The sequence below is a fragment of the Balaenoptera physalus genome, assembly GCF_965194825.1.
Source record: "Balaenoptera physalus genome assembly, chromosome: 19".
NCBI classification, from domain to species: domain Eukaryota; kingdom Metazoa; phylum Chordata; class Mammalia; order Artiodactyla; family Balaenopteridae; genus Balaenoptera; species Balaenoptera physalus.
Window position 1 is genome coordinate 23573715 of NC_138900.1, and position 27803 is coordinate 23601517.

The window sequence follows — 27803 nt, forward strand, 5'->3', positions numbered from 1 at the left end:
TGAATATTGTGATGACAAGGATCATGGAGCACTGGGATGACAAGTGTCATGGAACATTGTGATGACAGGGTTCATGGAGCATTGTGATGAGAGGGGCCTTGGAGCATTATGATGATAGGCGTCATGGGGTATTGTGATGAGAGTGGTCATAGAATATTGTGATGAAAAGGATCATGGAGAAATGTGATTACAGGTGCCATGGAGCATTGTGAATGCATAGGCCATGGAGCAATAAAATGACAGGGTCAAGGAGCATTGTGATGTAAGTGGTCATGGATCATTGTGATGACAAGTGTCCTGGACCATTGTGATGACACGGATGATGGAGCATTGTGATGACAAGGGCCATGGCTAATTGTGATGACATGTGTCTTGGGGCATTGTGATGACAGTGGTCATCTAGAATTGTGACGAAAGGTATCATGGAGCACTGTGATGACAGGGGCCATGGAACATTGTGATGACAAAGGCCATGGAGCATTGTGATGACAAGTATCATGGAGCTTTGTGATGACATGGGCATTCATCATTATGATGACAAGAGTTCTGGAGTTTTGTGATGACAAGGGCATGGAGCATTGTGATTACAGGGGTCATGGAGCATTGTGTTAACAACTGTCATGGAACATTGTGATGACAGGGTTCATGGAGCATTGTGATTAAAGGGGTGATGGAGCATTTTGATGACAAGGGCAGGCGAACATTTTGATTACATTGGTAATGGAGCATTGTGATGACATGGGCAGGGAACTTTGTGATGACAGGTGTAATAGAACATTGTGATTACAGGGGACATGGAGCATTTTGATGACATGGGCAGGCAACTTTGTGATGACAGGTGTCATGGAGCATTGTGATGACAATTGTCATTTAAAGTTGTGCTGACAGGGATCATGGAGCATTGTGATGAGACGGGCATTGGAGCATTGTTAAGACAGGCGTACTGGAGCCTTCTGAGGAAAGATCTCATGGGTCATTGTGATTACAGCGATCATGGAACATTGTGATGACAGTGGTCATGGAGCATTGTAATGACAGGGGCCATGGAGAATTGTGATGACAGGGTTCATGGGGCATTGTGATGACAGTGGTCATGGAGGATTGTGATGAAAGGGGTCATGGAGCACTGTGATTACAGGGGCCATGTATAATTGTGATGACAAAGGCCATGGAGCATTTTGATGACACTTGATATGGAGCATTGTGTTGAAAGGGGCATGGAGCATTGTGACAACAATGGTCATGGAGCATTGTTATGACTGGTATCATGGAGCTTGTTATGAAAAAGGTCATAAGGCAGTGCAATGACAAGTATCATGGAACAAGTGATGAAAGGAGTCATGGAGCATTGTGATTAAAAGGATCATGAGGCATTTTGATGACAAGAGTCATGGAACATTGTGATGACAGGGATCATGGAGCATTGTGATGACAAGGGCTATGGAGCATTGTGATGACTGGGTTCATGGGGTATGGTGATGACAGTGGTCATGGAGCATTGTAATGACAGGGGTCATGGGGCATTGTGATGACAGTGGTCATGGAGCATTGTGATGAAAGGGGTCATGGAGCACTGTGATTACAGGGACCATGTATAATTGTGATGACAAAGGCCATGGAGCATTGTGATAACAGTTGTCATGGAGCATTTTGTTGAAAGGGGCATGGAGCATTGTGACGACAATGGTCATGGAGCATTGTGATGACTGGTATCATGGAGCATTGTTATGAAAAAGGTCATGGGGCAGTGTAATGACAAGTATCATGGAGCATGTGATGAAAGGAGTCATGGAGCATTGTGATTAAAAGGATCATGAGGCATTTTGATGACAAGAGTCATGGAACATTGTGATGACAGGGGTCATGGAGCATTGTGATGACAAAGGCCATGGAATATTTTGATGACAAGAATTCTGGAGCACTGTGATGACAAGCGCATGGAGCATTGTGATTATAGGGACCATGGAGCATTGTGATGTCAAGGGTCTTCGAGCATTGTGATGACAGGGATCATGGAGCATTGTGATGAAGGGGATCATGGAGCAATGTGATTACAGGGGCCATGGAGCAATGAAATGACAAGGGTCAAGGAGCATTGTGATGTAAGTTGTCATGGAGCATTGTGATGACAATTGTCCATGAACATTGTGATGACATGGTTCATCAAGCATTGTGATGTCAAGGGCCCTGGCCAATTATGATGACATGTGTCAAGGGGCATTGTGATGACAGTGGTCATCTAGAATTGTGATGAAAGGTATCATGGAGCACTATGATTAGAGGGGCCATGGAGCATTGTGATGACAAAGGCCATGGAACATTGTGGTGACAAGTGTCCTGGAACATTGTGATGACACGGGCATGGAGCATTATGATGAAAAGAGTTCTGGAGTATTGTAATGGCAAGGGCCTGGAGCATTGTGTTTACAGGGGCCATGGAGCATTGTGATGACAAGGGTATGTGGCATTGTGATTAAAAGGGACAAGGAGCACTGTGATGACATGGGCAGGGAACATTAGGATGACAGGGATCATGGAGCATTGTGATGATAGTGGCCTTGGAGCATCGTGATGACAGGCTTCATGGGGCGTTGTGATGACAGTGGTCAAGGAGGATTGTGATGAAAGGGGTCATAGAAAACCGTGATTACAGGGGCCATGGAGCATTGTGAATACATAGGCCATGGAGCATTGAGATAACAGGTGCCATGGAGCATTGTGATGAAAGTGGTCAAGGATCATTGTGATGTTAAGTGTCCTGGAACCTTGTGATGACTCGTTTCATGGAGGATTATGATGAAAAGGGCAATGGAGAATTGTGATGCCAGGTGTCATGGGGCATAGTGATGACAGTGGTAATCTAGCTGTGTGATGAAAGGTATCATGGAACACGGTGATGAAAGGGGACTTGGAGCATTTTGATGACAAAGGCCGTGGAGGATTCTGATGACAAGTGTCATAGAGCATTGTGATGACATGGGCAAGGGGCATTATGATTACAAGTGTTCTGGAGAATTGTGATGACAAGGGCATGGAGCATTGTGATTACAGGGTCCATGGAGCATTGTGATGAAAAGTGCAGGGAACATTGTGATGAGAAGGGTCATGGAGCATTGTGATGACAAGGGCTGGGATCATTGTGATGAGAAGGATCGTGGAGCATTGTGATGAAAGGGATCATGGAGCAATGTGATTACAGGGGCCATGGAACTTTGTGATGACAGTGGTTATGGAGCATTGTGATGAAAGAAGTCAAGGATCATTGTGATGACAAGTGTCCTGGAATCTTGTGATGACACGGTTCATGGAGCATTGTGATGTCAAGGGCCATGGCGAATTATGATGACAGGTGTCATTGGGCATTGTGATGACAGTGGTCATCTAGCATTGTGATGAAAGTTATACTGGAGCACTGGGATGACAGGGGCCATGGAACATTGTGATGTTAAAGGCCAAGGAACATTGTGCTGACACGTGTCATGTAGCATTGTGAGGACAAGGGCATAGAGCCTTATGATGACAAGAGGTCTGGAGCATTGTGATGAGAATGGCATGGAGCATTGTGATTACAGGGGCTATGGAGCATTGTGATGACAAGGGTCATTGAGCATTGTGATGACAGGGGTCATGGAGCATTGTGATGATAAAGGCCATGGAGCATTGTGATGACAGGTGTCACGGGGCATTTTGATGACAGGGGGCATGCAGCATTGTGATGAAAGGGATCATGGAGCAATGTGATTTCAGGGGCCATGGAAAATTGTGAATACATAGGCCATGGAGCATTGTGATGACAGGTGCCATGGCGAATTGTGATGACAGTGGTCATCTAGAATTATGAAGAAAGGATTCATGGAGCACTGTGATGACAGGGACCATGGAACATTGTGATGACAAAGGCCATGGAGTATTGTGATGACAAGTGTCATGGAGCATTGTGATGAAACGGGCATGGAGGACTATGAAGACAAGAGTTCTAAAGCATTGTGATGACATCTGTCATGGAACATTGTGCTGACAGGGGCCATGGAGCATTGTGATGACAGGTGTAATGTGGCATTGTGATGACAGTGTTCATAGAGCATTGTGACGAAATGGATCATGGAGCAATGTGATTATAGGGACCATGTAGCATTTCGAATGAATACGCTATGGAGCATTGTGATGACAGGAGTCAAGGAGCATTGTGATGTAAGTGGTCATGGATCATTGTGATGACAAGTGTCCTGGACCATTGTGATGATACGGGTCATGGAGCGTTGTGATGACAAGGTTCTTCGAGCATTATGATGACCAGAGTTCTGGAGCATTGCGTTGACAAGGGAATGGAGCATTGTGAATACAGGGACCATGGAGGATACTTATGACATCTGTCATGGAACATTGGGCTGACAGGGGTCATGGAGCATTGTGATGACAGGTGTAATGTGGCATTGTGATGACAGTGGCCATAGAACATTGTGATGAAATGGATCATGGAGCAATGTGATTACAGGGGCCATGTAGCATTGTGAATACATAGGCCATGGAGGATTGTGATGACAGGGGTCAAGGAGCATTGTGATGAAAGTGGTCATGGAGCATTGTGATGACACGGGCATGGAGCATTATGATGACAAGAGTTCTGGAGCATTGTGATGAAAAGGGTACGGAGCATTGTGATTACAGGGGACCAGGAGCATTGTGATTACATGGGCAGTGAATATTGTGATGACAAGGATCATGGAGCACTGGGATGACAAGTGTCATGGAACATTGTGATGACAGGGTTCATGGAGCATTGTGATGAGAGGGGCCTTGGAGCATTATGATGATAGGCGTCATGGGGTATTGTGATGAGAGTGGTCATAGAATATTGTGATGAAAAGGATCATGGAGAAATGTGATTACAGGTGCCATGGAGCATTGTGAATGCATAGGCCATGGAGCAATAAAATGACAGGGTCAAGGAGCATTGTGATGTAAGTGGTCATGGATCATTGTGATGACAAGTGTCCTGGACCATTGTGATGACACGGATGATGGAGCATTGTGATGACAAGGGCCATGGCTAATTGTGATGACATGTGTCTTGGGGCATTGTGATGACAGTGGTCATCTAGAATTGTGACGAAAGGTATCATGGAGCACTGTGATGACAGGGGCCATGGAACATTGTGATGACAAAGGCCATGGAGCATTGTGATGACAAGTATCATGGAGCTTTGTGATGACATGGGCATTCATCATTATGATGACAAGAGTTCTGGAGTTTTGTGATGACAAGGGCATGGAGCATTGTGATTACAGGGGTCATGGAGCATTGTGTTAACAACTGTCATGGAACATTGTGATGACAGGGTTCATGGAGCATTGTGATTAAAGGGGTGATGGAGCATTTTGATGACAAGGGCAGGCGAACATTTTGATTACATTGGTAATGGAGCATTGTGATGACATGGGCAGGGAACTTTGTGATGACAGGTGTAATAGAACATTGTGATTACAGGGGACATGGAGCATTTTGATGACATGGGCAGGCAACTTTGTGATGACAGGTGTCATGGAGCATTGTGATGACAATTGTCATTTAAAGTTGTGCTGACAGGGATCATGGAGCATTGTGATGAGACGGGCATTGGAGCATTGTTAAGACAGGCGTACTGGAGCCTTCTGAGGAAAGATCTCATGGGTCATTGTGATTACAGCGATCATGGAACATTGTGATGACAGTGGTCATGGAGCATTGTAATGACAGGGGCCATGGAGAATTGTGATGACAGGGTTCATGGGGCATTGTGATGACAGTGGTCATGGAGGATTGTGATGAAAGGGGTCATGGAGCACTGTGATTACAGGGGCCATGTATAATTGTGATGACAAAGGCCATGGAGCATTTTGATGACACTTGATATGGAGCATTGTGTTGAAAGGGGCATGGAGCATTGTGACAGCAATGGTCATGGAGCATTGTTATGACTGGTATCATGGAGCTTGTTATGAAAAAGGTCATAAGGCAGTGCAATGACAAGTATCATGGAACAAGTGATGAAAGGAGTCATGGAGCATTGTGATTAAAAGGATCATGAGGCATTTTGATGACAAGAGTCATGGAACATTGTGATGACAGGGATCATGGAGCATTGTGATGACAAGGGCTATGGAGCATTGTGATGACTGGGTTCATGGGGTATGGTGATGACAGTGGTCATGGAGCATTGTAATGACAGGGGTCATGGGGCATTGTGATGACAGTGGTCATGGAGCATTGTGATGAAAGGGGTCATGGAGCACTGTGATTACAGGGACCATGTATAATTGTGATGACAAAGGCCATGGAGCATTGTGATAACAGTTGTCATGGAGCATTTTGTTGAAAGGGGCATGGAGCATTGTGACGACAATGGTCATGGAGCATTGTGATGACTGGTATCATGGAGCATTGTTATGAAAAAGGTCATGGGGCAGTGTAATGACAAGTATCATGGAGCATGTGATGAAAGGAGTCATGGAGCATTGTGATTAAAAGGATCATGAGGCATTTTGATGACAAGAGTCATGGAACATTGTGATGACAGGGGTCATGGAGCATTGTGATGACAAAGGCCATGGAATATTTTGATGACAAGAATTCTGGAGCACTGTGATGACAAGCGCATGGAGCATTGTGATTATAGGGACCATGGAGCATTGTGATGTCAAGGGTCTTCGAGCATTGTGATGACAGGGATCATGGAGCATTGTGATGAAGGGGATCATGGAGCAATGTGATTACAGGGGCCATGGAGCAATGAAATGACAAGGGTCAAGGAGCATTGTGATGTAAGTTGTCATGGAGCATTGTGATGACAATTGTCCATGAACATTGTGATGACATGGTTCATCAAGCATTGTGATGTCAAGGGCCCTGGCCAATTATGATGACATGTGTCAAGGGGCATTGTGATGACAGTGGTCATCTAGAATTGTGATGAAAGGTATCATGGAGCACTATGATTAGAGGGGCCATGGAGCATTGTGATGACAAAGGCCATGGAACATTGTGGTGACAAGTGTCCAGGAACATTGTGATGACACGGGCATGGAGCATTATGATGAAAAGAGTTCTGGAGTATTGTAATGGCAAGGGCCTGGAGCATTGTGTTTACAGGGGCCATGGAGCATTGTGATGACAAGGGTATGTGGCATTGTGATTAAAAGGGACAAGGAGCACTGTGATGACATGGGCAGGGAACATTAGGATGACAGGGATCATGGAGCATTGTGATGATAGTGGCCTTGGAGCATCGTGATGACAGGCTTCATGGGGCGTTGTGATGACAGTGGTCAAGGAGAATTGTGATGAAAGGGGTCATGGAAAACCGTGATTACAGGGGCCATGGAGCATTGTGAATACATAGGCCATGGAGCATTGAGATAACAGGTGCCATGGAGCATTGTGATGAAAGTGGTCAAGGATCATTGTGATGTTAAGTGTCCTGGAACCTTGTGATGACTCGGATCATGGAGCATTGTGATGACTCGTTTCATGGAGGATTATGATGAAAAGGGCAATGGAGAATTGTGATGCCAGGTGTCATGGGGCATAGTGATGACAGTGGTAATCTATCTGTGTGATGAAAGGTATCATGGAACACGGTGATGAAAGGGGACTTGGAGCATTTTGATGACAAAGGCCGTGGAGGATTCTGATGACAAGTGTCATAGAGCATTGTGATGACATGGGCAAGGGGCATTATGATTACAAGTGTTCTGGAGAATTGTGATGACAAGGGCATGGAGCATTGTGATTACAGGGTCCATGGAGCATTGTGATGAAAAGTGCAGGGAACATTGTGATGAGAAGGGTCATGGAGCATTGTGATGACAAGGGCTGGGATCATTGTGATGAGAAGGATCGTGGAGCATTGTGATGAAAGGGATCATGGAGCAATGTGATTACAGGGGCCATGGAACTTTGTGATGACAGTGGTTATGGAGCATTGTGATGAAAGAAGTCAAGGATCATTGTGATGACAAGTGTCCTGGAATCTTGTGATGACACGGTTCATGGAGCATTGTGATGTCAAGGGCCATGGCGAATTATGATGACAGGTGTCATTGGGCATTGTGATGACAGTGGTCATCTAGCATTGTGATGAAAGTTATACTGGAGCACTGGGATGACAGGGGCCATGGAACATTGTGATGTTAAAGGCCAAGGAACATTGTGCTGACACGTGTCATGTAGCATTGTGAGGACAAGGGCATAGAGCCTTATGATGACAAGAGGTCTGGAGCATTGTGATGAGAATGGCATGGAGCATTGTGATTACAGGGGCTATGGAGCATTGTGATGACAAGGGTCATTGAGCATTGTGATGACAGGGGTCATGGAGCATTGTGATGATAAAGGCCATGGAGCATTGTGATGACAGGTGTCACGGGGCATTTTGATGACAGGGGGCATGCAGCATTGTGATGAAAGGGATCATGGAGCAATGTGATTTCAGGGGCCATGGAAAATTGTGAATACATAGGCCATGGAGCATTGTGATGACAGGTGCCATGGCGAATTGTGATGACAGTGGTCATCTAGAATTATGAAGAAAGGATTCATGGAGCACTGTGATGACAGGGACCATGGAACATTGTGATGACAAAGGCCATGGAGTATTGTGATGACAAGTGTCATGGAGCATTGTGATGAAACGGGCATGGAGGACTATGAAGACAAGAGTTCTAAAGCATTGTGATGACATCTGTCATGGAACATTGTGCTGACAGGGGCCATGGAGCATTGTGATGACAGGTGTAATGTGGCATTGTGATGACAGTGTTCATAGAGCATTGTGACGAAATGGATCATGGAGCAATGTGATTATAGGGACCATGTAGCATTTCGAATGAATACGCTATGGAGCATTGTGATGACAGGAGTCAAGGAGCATTGTGATGTAAGTGGTCATGGATCATTGTGATGACAAGTGTCCTGGACCATTGTGATGATACGGGTCATGGAGCGTTGTGATGACAAGGTTCTTCGAGCATTATGATGACCAGAGTTCTGGAGCATTGCGTTGACAAGGGAATGGAGCATTGTGAATACAGGGACCATGGAGGATACTTATGACATCTGTCATGGAACATTGGGCTGACAGGGGTCATGGAGCATTGTGATGACAGGTGTAATGTGGCATTGTGATGACAGTGGCCATAGAACATTGTGATGAAATGGATCATGGAGCAATGTGATTACAGGGGCCATGTAGCATTGTGAATACATAGGCCATGGAGGATTGTGATGACAGGGGTCAAGGAGCATTGTGATGAAAGTGGTCATGGAGCATTGTGATGACACGGGCATGGAGCATTATGATGACAAGAGTTCTGGAGCATTGTGATGAAAAGGGTACGGAGCATTGTGATTACAGGGGACCAGGAGCATTGTGATTACATGGGCAGTGAATATTGTGATGACAAGGATCATGGAGCACTGGGATGACAAGTGTCATGGAACATTGTGATGACAGGGTTCATGGAGCATTGTGATGAGAGGGGCCTTGGAGCATTATGATGATAGGCGTCATGGGGTATTGTGATGAGAGTGGTCATAGAATATTGTGATGAAAAGGATCATGGAGAAATGTGATTACAGGTGCCATGGAGCATTGTGAATGCATAGGCCATGGAGCAATAAAATGACAGGGTCAAGGAGCATTGTGATGTAAGTGGTCATGGATCATTGTGATGACAAGTGTCCTGGACCATTGTGATGACACGGATGATGGAGCATTGTGATGACAAGGGCCATGGCTAATTGTGATGACATGTGTCTTGGGGCATTGTGATGACAGTGGTCATCTAGAATTGTGACGAAAGGTATCATGGAGCACTGTGATGACAGGGGCCATGGAACATTGTGATGACAAAGGCCATGGAGCATTGTGATGACAAGTATCATGGAGCTTTGTGATGACATGGGCATTCATCATTATGATGACAAGAGTTCTGGAGTTTTGTGATGACAAGGGCATGGAGCATTGTGATTACAGGGGTCATGGAGCATTGTGTTAACAACTGTCATGGAACATTGTGATGACAGGGTTCATGGAGCATTGTGATTAAAGGGGTGATGGAGCATTTTGATGACAAGGGCAGGCGAACATTTTGATTACATTGGTAATGGAGCATTGTGATGACATGGGCAGGGAACTTTGTGATGACAGGTGTAATAGAACATTGTGATTACAGGGGACATGGAGCATTTTGATGACATGGGCAGGCAACTTTGTGATGACAGGTGTCATGGAGCATTGTGATGACAATTGTCATTTAAAGTTGTGCTGACAGGGATCATGGAGCATTGTGATGAGACGGGCATTGGAGCATTGTTAAGACAGGCGTACTGGAGCCTTCTGAGGAAAGATCTCATGGGTCATTGTGATTACAGCGATCATGGAACATTGTGATGACAGTGGTCATGGAGCATTGTAATGACAGGGGCCATGGAGAATTGTGATGACAGGGTTCATGGGGCATTGTGATGACAGTGGTCATGGAGGATTGTGATGAAAGGGGTCATGGAGCACTGTGATTACAGGGGCCATGTATAATTGTGATGACAAAGGCCATGGAGCATTTTGATGACACTTGATATGGAGCATTGTGTTGAAAGGGGCATGGAGCATTGTGACAACAATGGTCATGGAGCATTGTTATGACTGGTATCATGGAGCTTGTTATGAAAAAGGTCATAAGGCAGTGCAATGACAAGTATCATGGAACAAGTGATGAAAGGAGTCATGGAGCATTGTGATTAAAAGGATCATGAGGCATTTTGATGACAAGAGTCATGGAACATTGTGATGACAGGGATCATGGAGCATTGTGATGACAAGGGCTATGGAGCATTGTGATGACTGGGTTCATGGGGTATGGTGATGACAGTGGTCATGGAGCATTGTAATGACAGGGGTCATGGGGCATTGTGATGACAGTGGTCATGGAGCATTGTGATGAAAGGGGTCATGGAGCACTGTGATTACAGGGACCATGTATAATTGTGATGACAAAGGCCATGGAGCATTGTGATAACAGTTGTCATGGAGCATTTTGTTGAAAGGGGCATGGAGCATTGTGACGACAATGGTCATGGAGCATTGTGATGACTGGTATCATGGAGCATTGTTATGAAAAAGGTCATGGGGCAGTGTAATGACAAGTATCATGGAGCATGTGATGAAAGGAGTCATGGAGCATTGTGATTAAAAGGATCATGAGGCATTTTGATGACAAGAGTCATGGAACATTGTGATGACAGGGGTCATGGAGCATTGTGATGACAAAGGCCATGGAATATTTTGATGACAAGAATTCTGGAGCACTGTGATGACAAGCGCATGGAGCATTGTGATTATAGGGACCATGGAGCATTGTGATGTCAAGGGTCTTCGAGCATTGTGATGACAGGTATCATGGAGCATTGTGATGAAGGGGATCATGGAGCAATGTGATTACAGGGGCCATGGAGCAATGAAATGACAAGGGTCAAGGAGCATTGTGATGTAAGTTGTCATGGAGCATTGTGATGACAATTGTCCATGAACATTGTGATGACATGGTTCATCAAGCATTGTGATGTCAAGGGCCCTGGCCAATTATGATGACATGTGTCAAGGGGCATTGTGATGACAGTGGTCATCTAGAATTGTGATGAAAGGTATCATGGAGCACTATGATTAGAGGGGCCATGGAGCATTGTGATGACAAAGGCCATGGAACATTGTGGTGACAAGTGTCCTGGAACATTGTGATGACACGGGCATGGAGCATTATGATGAAAAGAGTTCTGGAGTATTGTAATGGCAAGGGCCTGGAGCATTGTGTTTACAGGGGCCATGGAGCATTGTGATGACAAGGGTATGTGGCATTGTGATTAAAAGGGACAAGGAGCACTGTGATGACATGGGCAGGGAACATTAGGATGACAGGGATCATGGAGCATTGTGATGATAGTGGCCTTGGAGCATCGTGATGACAGGCTTCATGGGGCGTTGTGATGACAGTGGTCAAGGAGGATTGTGATGAAAGGGGTCATAGAAAACCGTGATTACAGGGGCCATGGAGCATTGTGAATACATAGGCCATGGAGCATTGAGATAACAGGTGCCATGGAGCATTGTGATGAAAGTGGTCAAGGATCATTGTGATGTTAAGTGTCCTGGAACCTTGTGATGACTCGTTTCATGGAGGATTATGATGAAAAGGGCAATGGAGAATTGTGATGCCAGGTGTCATGGGGCATAGTGATGACAGTGGTAATCTAGCTGTGTGATGAAAGGTATCATGGAACACGGTGATGAAAGGGGACTTGGAGCATTTTGATGACAAAGGCCGTGGAGGATTCTGATGACAAGTGTCATAGAGCATTGTGATGACATGGGCAAGGGGCATTATGATTACAAGTGTTCTGGAGAATTGTGATGACAAGGGCATGGAGCATTGTGATTACAGGGTCCATGGAGCATTGTGATGAAAAGTGCAGGGAACATTGTGATGAGAAGGGTCATGGAGCATTGTGATGACAAGGGCTGGGATCATTGTGATGAGAAGGATCGTGGAGCATTGTGATGAAAGGGATCATGGAGCAATGTGATTACAGGGGCCATGGAACTTTGTGATGACAGTGGTTATGGAGCATTGTGATGAAAGAAGTCAAGGATCATTGTGATGACAAGTGTCCTGGAATCTTGTGATGACACGGTTCATGGAGCATTGTGATGTCAAGGGCCATGGCGAATTATGATGACAGGTGTCATTGGGCATTGTGATGACAGTGGTCATCTAGCATTGTGATGAAAGTTATACTGGAGCACTGGGATGACAGGGGCCATGGAACATTGTGATGTTAAAGGCCAAGGAACATTGTGCTGACACGTGTCATGTAGCATTGTGAGGACAAGGGCATAGAGCCTTATGATGACAAGAGGTCTGGAGCATTGTGATGAGAATGGCATGGAGCATTGTGATTACAGGGGCTATGGAGCATTGTGATGACAAGGGTCATTGAGCATTGTGATGACAGGGGTCATGGAGCATTGTGATGATAAAGGCCATGGAGCATTGTGATGACAGGTGTCACGGGGCATTTTGATGACAGGGGGCATGCAGCATTGTGATGAAAGGGATCATGGAGCAATGTGATTTCAGGGGCCATGGAAAATTGTGAATACATAGGCCATGGAGCATTGTGATGACAGGTGCCATGGCGAATTGTGATGACAGTGGTCATCTAGAATTATGAAGAAAGGATTCATGGAGCACTGTGATGACAGGGACCATGGAACATTGTGATGACAAAGGCCATGGAGTATTGTGATGACAAGTGTCATGGAGCATTGTGATGAAACGGGCATGGAGGACTATGAAGACAAGAGTTCTAAAGCATTGTGATGACATCTGTCATGGAACATTGTGCTGACAGGGGCCATGGAGCATTGTGATGACAGGTGTAATGTGGCATTGTGATGACAGTGTTCATAGAGCATTGTGACGAAATGGATCATGGAGCAATGTGATTATAGGGACCATGTAGCATTTCGAATGAATACGCTATGGAGCATTGTGATGACAGGAGTCAAGGAGCATTGTGATGTAAGTGGTCATGGATCATTGTGATGACAAGTGTCCTGGACCATTGTGATGATACGGGTCATGGAGCGTTGTGATGACAAGGTTCTTCGAGCATTATGATGACCAGAGTTCTGGAGCATTGCGTTGACAAGGGAATGGAGCATTGTGAATACAGGGACCATGGAGGATACTTATGACATCTGTCATGGAACATTGGGCTGACAGGGGTCATGGAGCATTGTGATGACAGGTGTAATGTGGCATTGTGATGACAGTGGCCATAGAACATTGTGATGAAATGGATCATGGAGCAATGTGATTACAGGGGCCATGTAGCATTGTGAATACATAGGCCATGGAGGATTGTGATGACAGGGGTCAAGGAGCATTGTGATGAAAGTGGTCATGGAGCATTGTGATGACACGGGCATGGAGCATTATGATGACAAGAGTTCTGGAGCATTGTGATGAAAAGGGCATGGAGCATTGTGATTACAGGGGACCAGGAGCATTGTGATTACATGGGCAGTGAATATTGTGATGACAAGGATCATGGAGCACTGGGATGACAAGTGTCATGGAACATTGTGATGACAGGGTTCATGGAGCATTGTGATGAGAGGGGCCTTGGAGCATTATGATGATAGGCGTCATGGGGTATTGTGATGAGAGTGGTCATAGAATATTGTGATGAAAAGGATCATGGAGAAATGTGATTACAGGTGCCATGGAGCATTGTGAATGCATAGGCCATGGAGCAATAAAATGACAGGGTCAAGGAGCATTGTGATGTAAGTGGTCATGGATCATTGTGATGACAAGTGTCCTGGACCATTGTGATGACACGGATGATGGAGCATTGTGATGACAAGGGCCATGGCTAATTGTGATGACATGTGTCTTGGGGCATTGTGATGACAGTGGTCATCTAGAATTGTGACGAAAGGTATCATGGAGCACTGTGATGACAGGGGCCATGGAACACTGTGATGACAAAGGCCATGGAGCATTGTGATGACAAGTATCATGGAGCTTTGTGATGACATGGGCATTCATCATTATGATGACAAGAGTTCTGGAGTTTTGTGATGACAAGGGCATGGAGCATTGTGATTACAGGGGTCATGGAGCATTGTGTTAACAACTGTCATGGAACATTGTGATGACAGGGTTCATGGAGCATTGTGATTAAAGGGGTGATGGAGCATTTTGATGACAAGGGCAGGCGAACCTTTTGATTACATTGGTAATGGAGCATTGTGATGACATGGGCAGGGAACTTTGTGATGACAGGTGTAATAGAACATTGTGATTACAGGGGACATGGAGCATTTTGATGACATGGGCAGGCAACTTTGTGATGACAGGAGTCATGGAGCATTGTGATGACAATTGTCATTTAAAGTTGTGCTGACAGGGATCATGGAGCATTGTGATGAGACGGGCATTGGAGCATTGTTAAGACAGGCGTACTGGAGCCTTCTGAGGAAAGATCTCATGGGTCATTGTGATTACAGCGATCATGGAACATTGTGATGACAGTGGTCATGGAGCATTGTAATGACAGGGGTCATGGGGCATTGTGATGACAGTGGTCATGGAGCATTGTGATGAAAGGGGTCATGGAGCACTGTGATTACAGGGACCATGTATAATTGTGATGACAAAGGCCATGGAGCATTGTGATAACAGTTGTCATGGAGCATTTTGTTGAAAGGGGCATGGAGCATTGTGACGACAATGGTCATGGAGCATTGTGATGACTGGTATCATGGAGCATTGTTATGAAAAAGGTCATGGGGCAGTGTAATGACAAGTATCATGGAGCATGTGATGAAAGGAGTCATGGAGGATTGTGATTAAAAGGATCATGAGGCATTTTGATGACAAGAGTCATGGAACATTGTGATGACAGGGGTCATGGAGCATTGTGATGACAAAGGCCATGGAATATTTTGATGACAAGAATTCTGGAGCACTGTGATGACAAGCGCATGGAGCATTGTGATTATAGGGACCATGGAGCATTGTGATGTCAAGGGTCTTCGAGCATTGTGATGACAGGGATCATGGAGCATTGTGATGAAGGGGATCATGGAGCAATGTGATTACAGGGGCCATGGAGCAATGAAATGACAAGGGTCAAGGAGCATTGTGATGTAAGTTGTCATGGAGCATTGTGATGACAATTGTCCATGAACATTGTGATGACATGGTTCATCAAGCATTGTGATGTCAAGGGCCCTGGCCAATTATGATGACATGTGTCAAGGGGCATTGTGATGACAGTGGTCATCTAGAATTGTGATGAAAGGTATCATGGAGCACTATGATTAGAGGGGCCATGGAGCATTGTGATGACAAAGGCCATGGAACATTGTGGTGACAAGTGTCCTGGAACATTGTGATGACACGGGCATGGAGCATTATGATGAAAAGTGTTCTGGAGTATTGTAATGGCAAGGGCCTGGAGCATTGTGTTTACAGGGGCCATGGAGCATTGTGATGACAAGGGTATGTGGCATTGTGATTAAAAGGGACAAGGAGCACTGTGATGACATGGGCAGGGAACATTAGGATGACAGGGATCATGGAGCATTGTGATGATAGTGGCCTTGGAGCATCGTGATGACAGGCTTCATGGGGCGTTGTGATGACAGTGGTCAAGGAGGATTGTGATGAAAGGGGTCATGGAAAACCGTGATTACAGGGGCCATGGAGCATTGCGAATACATAGGCCATGGAGCATTGAGATAACAGGTGCCATGGAGCATTGTGATGAAAGTGGTCAAGGATCATTGTGATGTTAAGTGTCCTGGAACCTTGTGATGACTCGGATCATGGAGCATTGTGATGACTCGTTTCATGGAGGATTATGATGAAAAGGGCAATGGAGAATTGTGATGCCAGGTGTCATGGGGCATAGTGATGACAGTGGTAATCTAGCTGTGTGATGAAAGGTATCATGGAACACGGTGATGAAAGGGGACTTGGAGCATTTTGATGACAAAGGCCGTGGAGGATTCTGATGACAAGTGTCATAGAGCATTGTGATGACATGGGCAAGGGGCATTATGATTACAAGTGTTCTGGAGAATTGTGATGACAAGGGCATGGAGCATTGTGATTACAGGGTCCATGGAGCATTGTGATGAAAAGTGCAGGGAACATTGTGATGAGAAGGGTCATGGAGCATTGTGATGACAAGGGCTGGGATCATTGTGATGAGAAGGGTCGTGGAGCATTGTGATGAAAGGGATCATGGAGCAATGTGATTACAGGGGCCATGGAACTTTGTGATGACAGTGATTATGGAGCATTGTGATGAAAGAAGTCAAGGATCATTGTGATGACAAGTGTCCTGGAATCTTGTGATGACACGGTTCATGGAGCATTGTGATGTCAAGGGCCATGGCGAATTATGATGACAGGTGTCATTGGGCATTGTGATGACAGTGGTCATCTAGCATTGTGATGAAAGTTATACTGGAGCACTGGGATGACAGGGGCCATGGAACATTGTGATGTTAAAGGCCAAGGAACATTGTGCTGACACGTGTCATGTAGCATTGTGAGGACAAGGGCATAGAGCCTTATGATGACAAGAGGTCTGGAGCATTGTGATGAGAATGGCATGGAGCATTGTGATTACAGGGGCTATGGAGCATTGTGATGACAAGGGTCATTGAGCATTGTGATGACAGGGGTCATGGAGCATTGTGATGATAAAGGCCATGGAGCATTGTGATGACAGGTGTCACGGGGCATTTTGATGACAGGGGGCATGCAGCATTGTGATGAAAGGGATCATGGAGCAATGTGATTTCAGGGGCCATGGAAAATTGTGAATACATAGGCCATGGAGCATTGTGATGACAGGTGCCATGGCGAATTGTGATGACAGTGGTCATCTAGAATTATGAAGAAAGGATTCATGGAGCACTGTGATGACAGGGACCATGGAACATTGTGATGACAAAGGCCATGGAGTATTGTGATGACAAGTGTCATGGAGCATTGTGATGAAACGGGCATGGAGGACTATGAAGACAAGAGTTCTAAAGCATTGTGATGACATCTGTCATGGAACATTGTGCTGACAGGGGCCATGGAGCATTGTGATGACAGGTGTAATGTGGCATTGTGATGACAGTGTTCATAGAGCATTGTGACGAAATGGATCATGGAGCAATGTGATTATAGGGACCATGTAGCATTTCGAATGAATACGCTATGGAGCATTGTGATGACAGGAGTCAAGGAGCATTGTGATGTAAGTGGTCATGGATCATTGTGATGACAAGTGTCCTGGACCATTGTGATGATACGGGTCATGGAGCGTTGTGATGACAAGGTTCTTCGAGCATTATGATGACCAGAGTTCTGGAGCATTGCGTTGACAAGGGAATGGAGCATTGTGAATACAGGGACCATGGAGGATACTTATGACATCTGTCATGGAACATTGGGCTGACAGGGGTCATGGAGCATTGTGATGACAGGTGTAATGTGGCATTGTGATGACAGTGGCCATAGAACATTGTGATGAAATGGATCATGGAGCAATGTGATTACAGGGGCCATGTAGCATTGTGAATACATAGGCCATGGAGGATTGTGATGACAGGGGTCAAGGAGCATTGTGATGAAAGTGGTCATGGAGCATTGTGATGACACGGGCATGGAGCATTATGATGACAAGAGTTCTGGAGCATTGTGATGAAAAAGGTACGGAGCATTGTGATTACAGGGGACCAGGAGCATTGTGATTACATGGGCAGTGAATATTGTGATGACAAGGATCATGGAGCACTGGGATGACAAGTGTCATGGAACATTGTGATGACAGGGTTCATGGAGCATTGTGATGAGAGGGGCCTTGGAGCATTATGATGATAGGCGTCATGGGGTATTGTGATGAGAGTGGTCATAGAATATTGTGATGAAAAGGATCATGGAGAAATGTGATTACAGGTGCCATGGAGTATTGTGAATGCATAGGCCATGGAGCAATAAAATGACAGGGTCAAGGAGCATTGTGATGTAAGTGGTCATGGATCATTGTGATGACAAGTGTCCTGGACCATTGTGATGATACGGGTCATGGAGCGTTGTGATGACAAGGTTCTTCGAGCATTATGATGACCAGAGTTTTGGAGCATTGCGTTGACAAGGGAATGGAGCATTGTGAATACAGGGACCATGGAGGATACTTATGACATGTGTCATGGAACATTGGGCTGACAGGGGTCATGGAGCATTGTGATGACAGGTGTAATGTGGCATTGTGATGACAGTGGCCATAGAACATTGTGATGAAATGGATCATGGAGCAATGTGATTACAGGGGCCATGTAGCATTGTGAATACATAGGCCATGGAGGATTGTGATGACAGGGGTCAAGGAGCATTGTGATGAAAGTGGTCATGGAGCATTGTGATGACACGGGCATGGAGCATTATGATGACAAGAGTTCTGGAGCATTGTGATGAAAAGGGTACAGAGCATTGTGATTACAGGGGACCAGGAGCATTGTAGTTACATGGGCAGTGAATATTGTGATGACAAGGATCATGGAGCACTGGGATGACAAGTGTCATGGAACATTGTGATGACAGGGTTCATGGAGCATTGTGATGAGAGGGGCCTTGGAGCATTATGATGATAGGCGTCATGGGGTATTGTGATGAGAGTGGTCATAGAATATTGTGATGAAAAGGATCATGGAGAAATGTGATTACAGGTGCCATGGAGCATTGTGAATGCATAGGCCATGGAGCAATAAAATGACAGGGTCAAGGAGCATTGTGATGTAAGTGGTCATGGATCATTGTGATGACAAGTGTCCTGGACCATTGTGATGACACGGATGATGGAGCATTGTGATGACAAGGGCCATGGCTAATTGTGATGACATGTGTCTTGGGGCATTGTGATGACAGTGGTCATCTAGAATTGTGACGAAAGGTATCATGGAGCACTGTGATGACAGGGGCCATGGAACATTGTGATGACAAAGGCCATGGAGCATTGTGATGACAAGTATCATGGAGCTTTGTGATGACATGGGCATTCATCATTATGATGACAAGAGTTCTGGAGTTTTGTGATGACAAGGGCATGGAGCATTGTGATTACAGGGGTCATGGAGCATTGTGTTAACAACTGTCATGGAACATTGTGATGACAGGGTTCATGGAGCATTGTGATTAAAGGGGTGATGGAGCATTTTGATGACAAGGGCAGGCGAACATTTTGATTACATTGGTAATGGAGCATTGTGATGACATGGGCAGGGAACTTTGTGATGACAGGTGTAATAGAACATTGCGATTACAGGGGACATGGAGCATTTTGATGACATGGGCAGGCAACTTTGTGATGACAGGTGTCATGGAGCATTGTGATGACAATTGTCATTTAAAGTTGTGCTGACAGGGATCATGGAGCATTGTGATGAGACGGGCATTGGAGCATTGTTAAGACAGGCGTACTGGAGCCTTCTGAGGAAAGATCTCATGGGTCATTGTGATTACAGCGATCATGGAACATTGTGATGACAGTGGTCATGGAGCATTGTAATGACAGGGGCCATGGAGAATTGTGATGACAGGGTTCATGGGGCATTGTGATGACAGTGGTCATGGAGGATTGTGATGAAAGGGGTCATGGAGCACTGTGATTACAGGGGCCATGTATAATTGTGATGACAAAGACCATGGAGCATTTTGATGACACTTGATATGGAGCATTGTGTTGAAAGGGGCATGGAGCATTGTGACAACAATGGTCATGGAGCATTGTTATGACTGGTATCATGGAGCTTGTTATGAAAAAGGTCATAAGGCAGTGCAATGACAAGTATCATGGAACAAGTGATGAAAGGAGTCATGGAGCATTGTGATTAAAAGGATCATGAGGCATTTTGATGACAAGAGTCATGGAACATTGTGATGACAGGGATCATGGAGCATTGTGATGACAAGGGCTATGGAGCATTGTGATGACTGGGTTCATGGGGTATGGTGATGACAGTGGTCATGGAGCATTGTAATGACAGGGGTCATGGAGCACTGTGATTACAGGGACCATGTATAATTGTGATGACAAAGGCCATGGAGCATTGTGATAACAGTTGTCATGGAGCATTTTGTTGAAAGGGGCATGGAGCATTGTGACGACAATGGTCATGGAGCATTGTGATGACTGGTATCATGGAGCATTGTTATGAAAAAGGTCATGGGGCAGTGTAATGACAAGTATCATGGAGCATTGTGATTAAAAGGATCATGAGGCATTTTGATGACAAGAGTCATGGAACATTGTGATGACAGGGGTCATGGAGCATTGTGATGACAAAGGCCATGGAATATTTTGATGACAAGAATTCTGGAGCACTGTGATGACAAGCGCATGGAGCATTGTGATTATAGGGACCATGGAGCACTGTGATGTCAAGGGTCTTCGAGCATTGTGATGACAGGGATCATGGAGCATTGTGATGAAGGGGATCATGGAGCAATGTGATTACAGGGGCCATGGAGCAATGAAATGACAAGGGTCAAGGAGCATTGTGATGTAAGTTGTCATGGAGCATTGTGATGACAATTGTCCATGAACATTGTGATGACATGGTTCATCAAGCATTGTGATGTCAAGGGCCCTGGCCAATTATGATGACATGTGTCAAGGGGCATTGTGATGACAGTGGTCATCTAGAATTGTGATGAAAGGTATCATGGAGCACTATGATTAGAGGGGCCATGGAGCATTGTGATGACAAAGGCCATGGAACATTGTGGTGACAAGTGTCCTGGAACATTGTGATGACACGGGCATGGAGCATTATGATGAAAAGAGTTCTGGAGTATTGTAATGGCAAGGGCCTGGAGCATTGTGTTTACAGGGGCCATGGAGCATTGTGATGACAAGGGTATGTGGCATTGTGATTAAAAGGGACAAGGAGCACTGTGATGACATGGGCAGGGAACATTAGGATGACAGGGATCATGGAGCATTGTGATGATAGTGGCCTTGGAGCATCGTGATGACAGGCTTCATGGGGCGTTGTGATGACAGTGGTCAAGGAGGATTGTGATGAAAGGGGTCATGGAAAACCGTGATTACAGGGGCCATGGAGCATTGCGAATACATAGGCCATGGAGCATTGAGATAACAGGTGCCATGGAGCATTGTGATGAAAGAGGTCAAGGATCATTGTGATGTTAAGTGTCCTGGAACCTTGTGATGACTCGGATCATGGAGCATTGTGATGACTCGTTTCATGGAGGATTATGATGAAAAGGGCAATGGAGAATTGTGATGCCAGGTGTCATGGGGCATAGTGATGACAGTGGTAATCTAGCTGTGTGATGAAAGGTATCATGGAACACGGTGATGAAAGGGGACTTGGAGCATTTTGATGACAAAGGCCGTGGAGGATTCTGATGACAAGTGTCATAGAGCATTGTGATGACATGGGCAAGGGGCATTATGATTACAAGTGTTCTGGAGAATTGTGATGACAAGGGCATGGAGCATTGTGATTACAGGGTCCATGGAGCATTGTGATGAAAAGTGCAGGGAACATTGTGATGAGAAGGGTCATGGAGCATTGTGATGACAAGGGCTGGGATCATTGTGATGAGAAGGATCGTGGAGCATTGTGATGAAAGGGATCATGGAGCAATGTGATTACAGGGGCCATGGAACTTTGTGATGACAGTGGTTATGGAGCATTGTGATGAAAGAAGTCAAGGATCATTGTGATGACAAGTGTCCTGGAATCTTGTGATGACACGGTTCATGGAGCATTGTGATGTCAAGGGCCATGGCGAATTATGATGACAGGTGTCATTGGGCATTGTGATGACAGTGGTCATCTAGCATTGTGATGAAAGTTATACTGGAGCACTGGGATGACAGGGGCCATGGAACATTGTGATGTTAAAGGCCAAGGAACATTGTGCTGACACGTGTCATGTAGCATTGTGAGGACAAGGGCATAGAGCCTTATGATGACAAGAGGTCTGGAGCATTGTGATGAGAATGGCATGGAGCATTGTGATTACAGGGGCTATGGAGCATTGTGATGACAAGGGTCATTGAGCATTGTGATGACAGGGGTCATGGAGCATTGTGATGATAAAGGCCATGGAGCATTGTGATGACAGGTGTCACGGGGCATTTTGATGACAGGGGGCATGCAGCATTGTGATGAAAGGGATCATGGAGCAATGTGATTTCAGGGGCCATGGAAAATTGTGAATACATAGGCCATGGAGCATTGTGATGACAAGGGTATGTGGCATTGTGATTAAAAGGGACAAGGAGCACTGTGATGACATGGGCAGGGAACATTAGGATGACAGGGATCATGGAGCATTGTGATGATAGTGGCCTTGGAGCATCGTGATGACAGGCTTCATGGGGCGTTGTGATGACAGTGGTCAAGGAGGATTGTGATGAAAGGGGTCATGGAAAACCGTGATTACAGGGGCCATGGAGCATTGCGAATACATAGGCCATGGAGCATTGAGATAACAGGTGCCATGGAGCATTGTGATGAAAGAGGTCAAGGATCATTGTGATGTTAAGTGTCCTGGAACCTTGTGATGACTCGGATCATGAAGCATTGTGATGACTCGTTTCATGGAGGATTATGATGAAAAGGGCAATGGAGAATTGTGATGCCAGGTGTCATGGGGCATAGTGATGACAGTGGTAATCTAGCTGTGTGATGAAAGGTATCATGGAACACGGTGATGAAAGGGGACTTGGAGCATTTTGATGACAAAGGCCGTGGAGGATTCTGATGACAAGTGTCATAGAGCATTGTGATGACATGGGCAAGGGGCATTATGATTACAAGTGTTCTGGAGAATTGTGATGACAAGGGCATGGAGCATTGTGATTACAGGGTCCATGGAGCATTGTGATGAAAAGTGCAGGGAACATTGTGATGAGAAGGGTCATGGAGCATTGTGATGACAAGGGTTGGGATCATTGTGATGAGAAGGGTCGTGGAGCATTGTGATGAAAGGGATCATGGAGCAATGTGATTACAGGGGCCATGGAACTTTGTGATGACAGTGGTTATGGAGCATTGTGATGAAAGAAGTCAAGGATCATTGTGATGACAAGTGTCCTGGAATCTTGTGATGACACGGTTCATGGAGCATTGTGATGTCAAGGGCCATGGCGAATTATGATGACAGGTGTCATTGGGCATTGTGATGACAGTGGTCATCTAGCATTGTGATGAAAGTTATACTGGAGCACTGGGATGACAGGGGCCATGGAACATTGTGATGTTAAAGGCCAAGGAACATTGTGCTGACACGTGTCATGTAGCATTGTGAGGACAAGGGCATAGAGCCTTATGATGACAAGAGGTCTGGAGCATTGTGATGAGAATGGCATGGAGCATTGTGATTACAGGGGCTATGGAGCATTGTGATGACAAGGGTCATTGAGCATTGTGATGACAGGGGTCATGGAGCATTGTGATGATAAAGGCCCTGGAGCATTGTGATGACAGGTGTCACGGGGCATTTTGATGACAGGGGGCATGCAGCATTGTGATGAAAGGGATCATGGAGCAATGTGATTTCAGGGGCCATGGAAAATTGTGAATACATAGGCCATGGAGCATTGTGATGACAGGTGCCATGGCGAATTGTGATGACAGTGGTCATCTAGAATTATGAAGAAAGGATTCATGGAGCACTGTGATGACAGGGACCATGGAACATTGTGATGACAAAGGCCATGGAGTATTGTGATGACAAGTGTCATGGAGCATTGTGATGAAACGGGCATGGAGGACTATGAAGACAAGAGTTCTAAAGCATTGTGATGACATCTGTCATGGAACATTGTGCTGACAGGGGCCATGGAGCATTGTGATGACAGGTGTAATGTGGCATTGTGATGACAGTGTTCATAGAGCATTGTGACGAAATGGATCATGGAGCAATGTGATTATAGGGACCATGTAGCATTTCGAATGAATACGCTATGGAGCATTGTGATGACAGGAGTCAAGGAGCATTGTGATGTAAGTGGTCATGGATCATTGTGATGACAAGTGTCCTGGACCATTGTGATGATACGGGTCATGGAGCGTTGTGATGACAAGGTTCTTCGAGCATTATGATGACCAGAGTTCTGGAGCATTGCGTTGACAAGGGAATGGAGCATTGTGAATACAGGGACCATGGAGGATACTTATGACATCTGTCATGGAACATTGGGCTGACAGGGGTCATGGAGCATTGTGATGACAGGTGTAATGTGGCATTGTGATGACAGTGGCCATAGAACATTGTGATGAAATGGATCATGGAGCAATGTGATTACAGGGGCCATGTAGCATTGTGAATACATAGGCCATGGAGGATTGTGATGACAGGGGTCAAGGAGCATTGTGATGAAAGTGGTCATGGAGCATTGTGATGACACGGGCATGGAGCATTATGATGACAAGAGTTCTGGAGCATTGTGATGAAAAAGGTACGGAGCATTGTGATTACAGGGGACCAGGAGCATTGTGATTACATGGGCAGTGAATATTGTGATGACAAGGATCATGGAGCACTGGGATGACAAGTGTCATGGAACATTGTGATGACAGGGTTCATGGAGCATTGTGATGAGAGGGGCCTTGGAGCATTATGATGATAGGCGTCATGGGGTATTGTGATGAGAGTGGTCATAGAATATTGTGATGAAAAGGATCATGGAGAAATGTGATTACAGGTGCCATGGAGTATTGTGAATGCATAGGCCATGGAGCAATAAAATGACAGGGTCAAGGAGCATTGTGATGTAAGTGGTCATGGATCATTGTGATGACAAGTGTCCTGGACCATTGTGATGATACGGGTCATGGAGCGTTGTGATGACAAGGTTCTTCGAGCATTATGATGACCAGAGTTTTGGAGCATTGCGTTGACAAGGGAATGGAGCATTGTGAATACAGGGACCATGGAGGATACTTATGACATGTGTCATGGAACATTGGGCTGACAGGGGTCATGGAGCATTGTGATGACAGGTGTAATGTGGCATTGTGATGACAGTGGCCATAGAACATTGTGATGAAATGGATCATGGAGCAATGTGATTACAGGGGCCATGTAGCATTGTGAATACATAGGCCATGGAGGATTGTGATGACAGGGGTCAAGGAGCATTGTGATGAAAGTGGTCATGGAGCATTGTGATGACACGGGCATGGAGCATTATGATGACAAGAGTTCTGGAGCATTGTGATGAAAAGGGTACAGAGCATTGTGATTACAGGGGACCAGGAGCATTGTAGTTACATGGGCAGTGAATATTGTGATGACAAGGATCATGGAGCACTGGGATGACAAGTGTCATGGAACATTGTGATGACAGGGTTCATGGAGCATTGTGATGAGAGGGGCCTTGGAGCATTATGATGATAGGCGTCATGGGGTATTGTGATGAGAGTGGTCATAGAATATTGTGATGAAAAGGATCATGGAGAAATGTGATTACAGGTGCCATGGAGCATTGTGAATGCATAGGCCATGGAGCAATAAAATGACAGGGTCAAGGAGCATTGTGATGTAAGTGGTCATGGATCATTGTGATGACAAGTGTCCTGGACCATTGTGATGACACGGATGATGGAGCATTGTGATGACAAGGGCCATGGCTAATTGTGATGACATGTGTCTTGGGGCATTGTGATGACAGTGGTCATCTAGAATTGTGACGAAAGGTATCATGGAGCACTGTGATGACAGGGGCCATGGAACATTGTGATGACAAAGGCCATGGAGCATTGTGATGACAAGTATCATGGAGCTTTGTGATGACATGGGCATTCATCATTATGATGACAAGAGTTCTGGAGTTTTGTGATGACAAGGGCATGGAGCATTGTGATTACAGGGGTCATGGAGCATTGTGTTAACAACTGTCATGGAACATTGTGATGACAGGGTTCATGGAGCATTGTGATTAAAGGGGTGATGGAGCATTTTGATGACAAGGGCAGGCGAACATTTTGATTACATTGGTAATGGAGCATTGTGATGACATGGGCAGGGAACTTTGTGATGACAGGTGTAATAGAACATTGCGATTACAGGGGACATGGAGCATTTTGATGACATGGGCAGGCAACTTTGTGATGACAGGTGTCATGGAGCATTGTGATGACAATTGTCATTTAAAGTTGTGCTGACAGGGATCATGGAGCATTGTGATGAGACGGGCATTGGAGCATTGTTAAGACAGGCGTACTGGAGCCTTCTGAGGAAAGATCTCATGGGTCATTGTGATTACAGCGATCATGGAACATTGTGATGACAGTGGTCATGGAGCATTGTAATGACAGGGGCCATGGAGAATTGTGATGACAGGGTTCATGGGGCATTGTGATGACAGTGGTCATGGAGGATTGTGATGAAAGGGGTCATGGAGCACTGTGATTACAGGGGCCATGTATAATTGTGATGACAAAGGCCATGGAGCATTTTGATGACACTTGATATGGAGCATTGTGTTGAAAGGGGCATGGAGCATTGTGACAACAATGGTCATGGAGCATTGTTATGACTGGTATCATGGAGCTTGTTATGAAAAAGGTCATAAGGCAGTGCAATGACAAGTATCATGGAACAAGTGATGAAAGGAGTCATGGAGCATTGTGATTAAAAGGATCATGAGGCATTTTGATGACAAGAGTCATGGAACATTGTGATGACAGGGATCATGGAGCATTGTGATGACAAGGGCTATGGAGCATTGTGATGACTGGGTTCATGGGGTATGGTGATGACAGTGGTCATGGAGCATTGTAATGACAGGGGTCATGGAGCACTGTGATTACAGGGACCATGTATAATTGTGATGACAAAGGCCATGGAGCATTGTGATAACAGTTGTCATGGAGCATTTTGTTGAAAGGGGCATGGAGCATTGTGACGACAATGGTCATGGAGCATTGTGATGACTGGTATCATGGAGCATTGTTATGAAAAAGGTCATGGGGCAGTGTAATGACAAGTATCATGGAGCATTGTGATTAAAAGGATCATGAGGCATTTTGATGACAAGAGTCATGGAACATTGTGATGACAGGGGTCATGGAGCATTGTGATGACAAAGGCCATGGAATATTTTGATGACAAGAATTCTGGAGCACTGTGATGACAAGCGCATGGAGCAT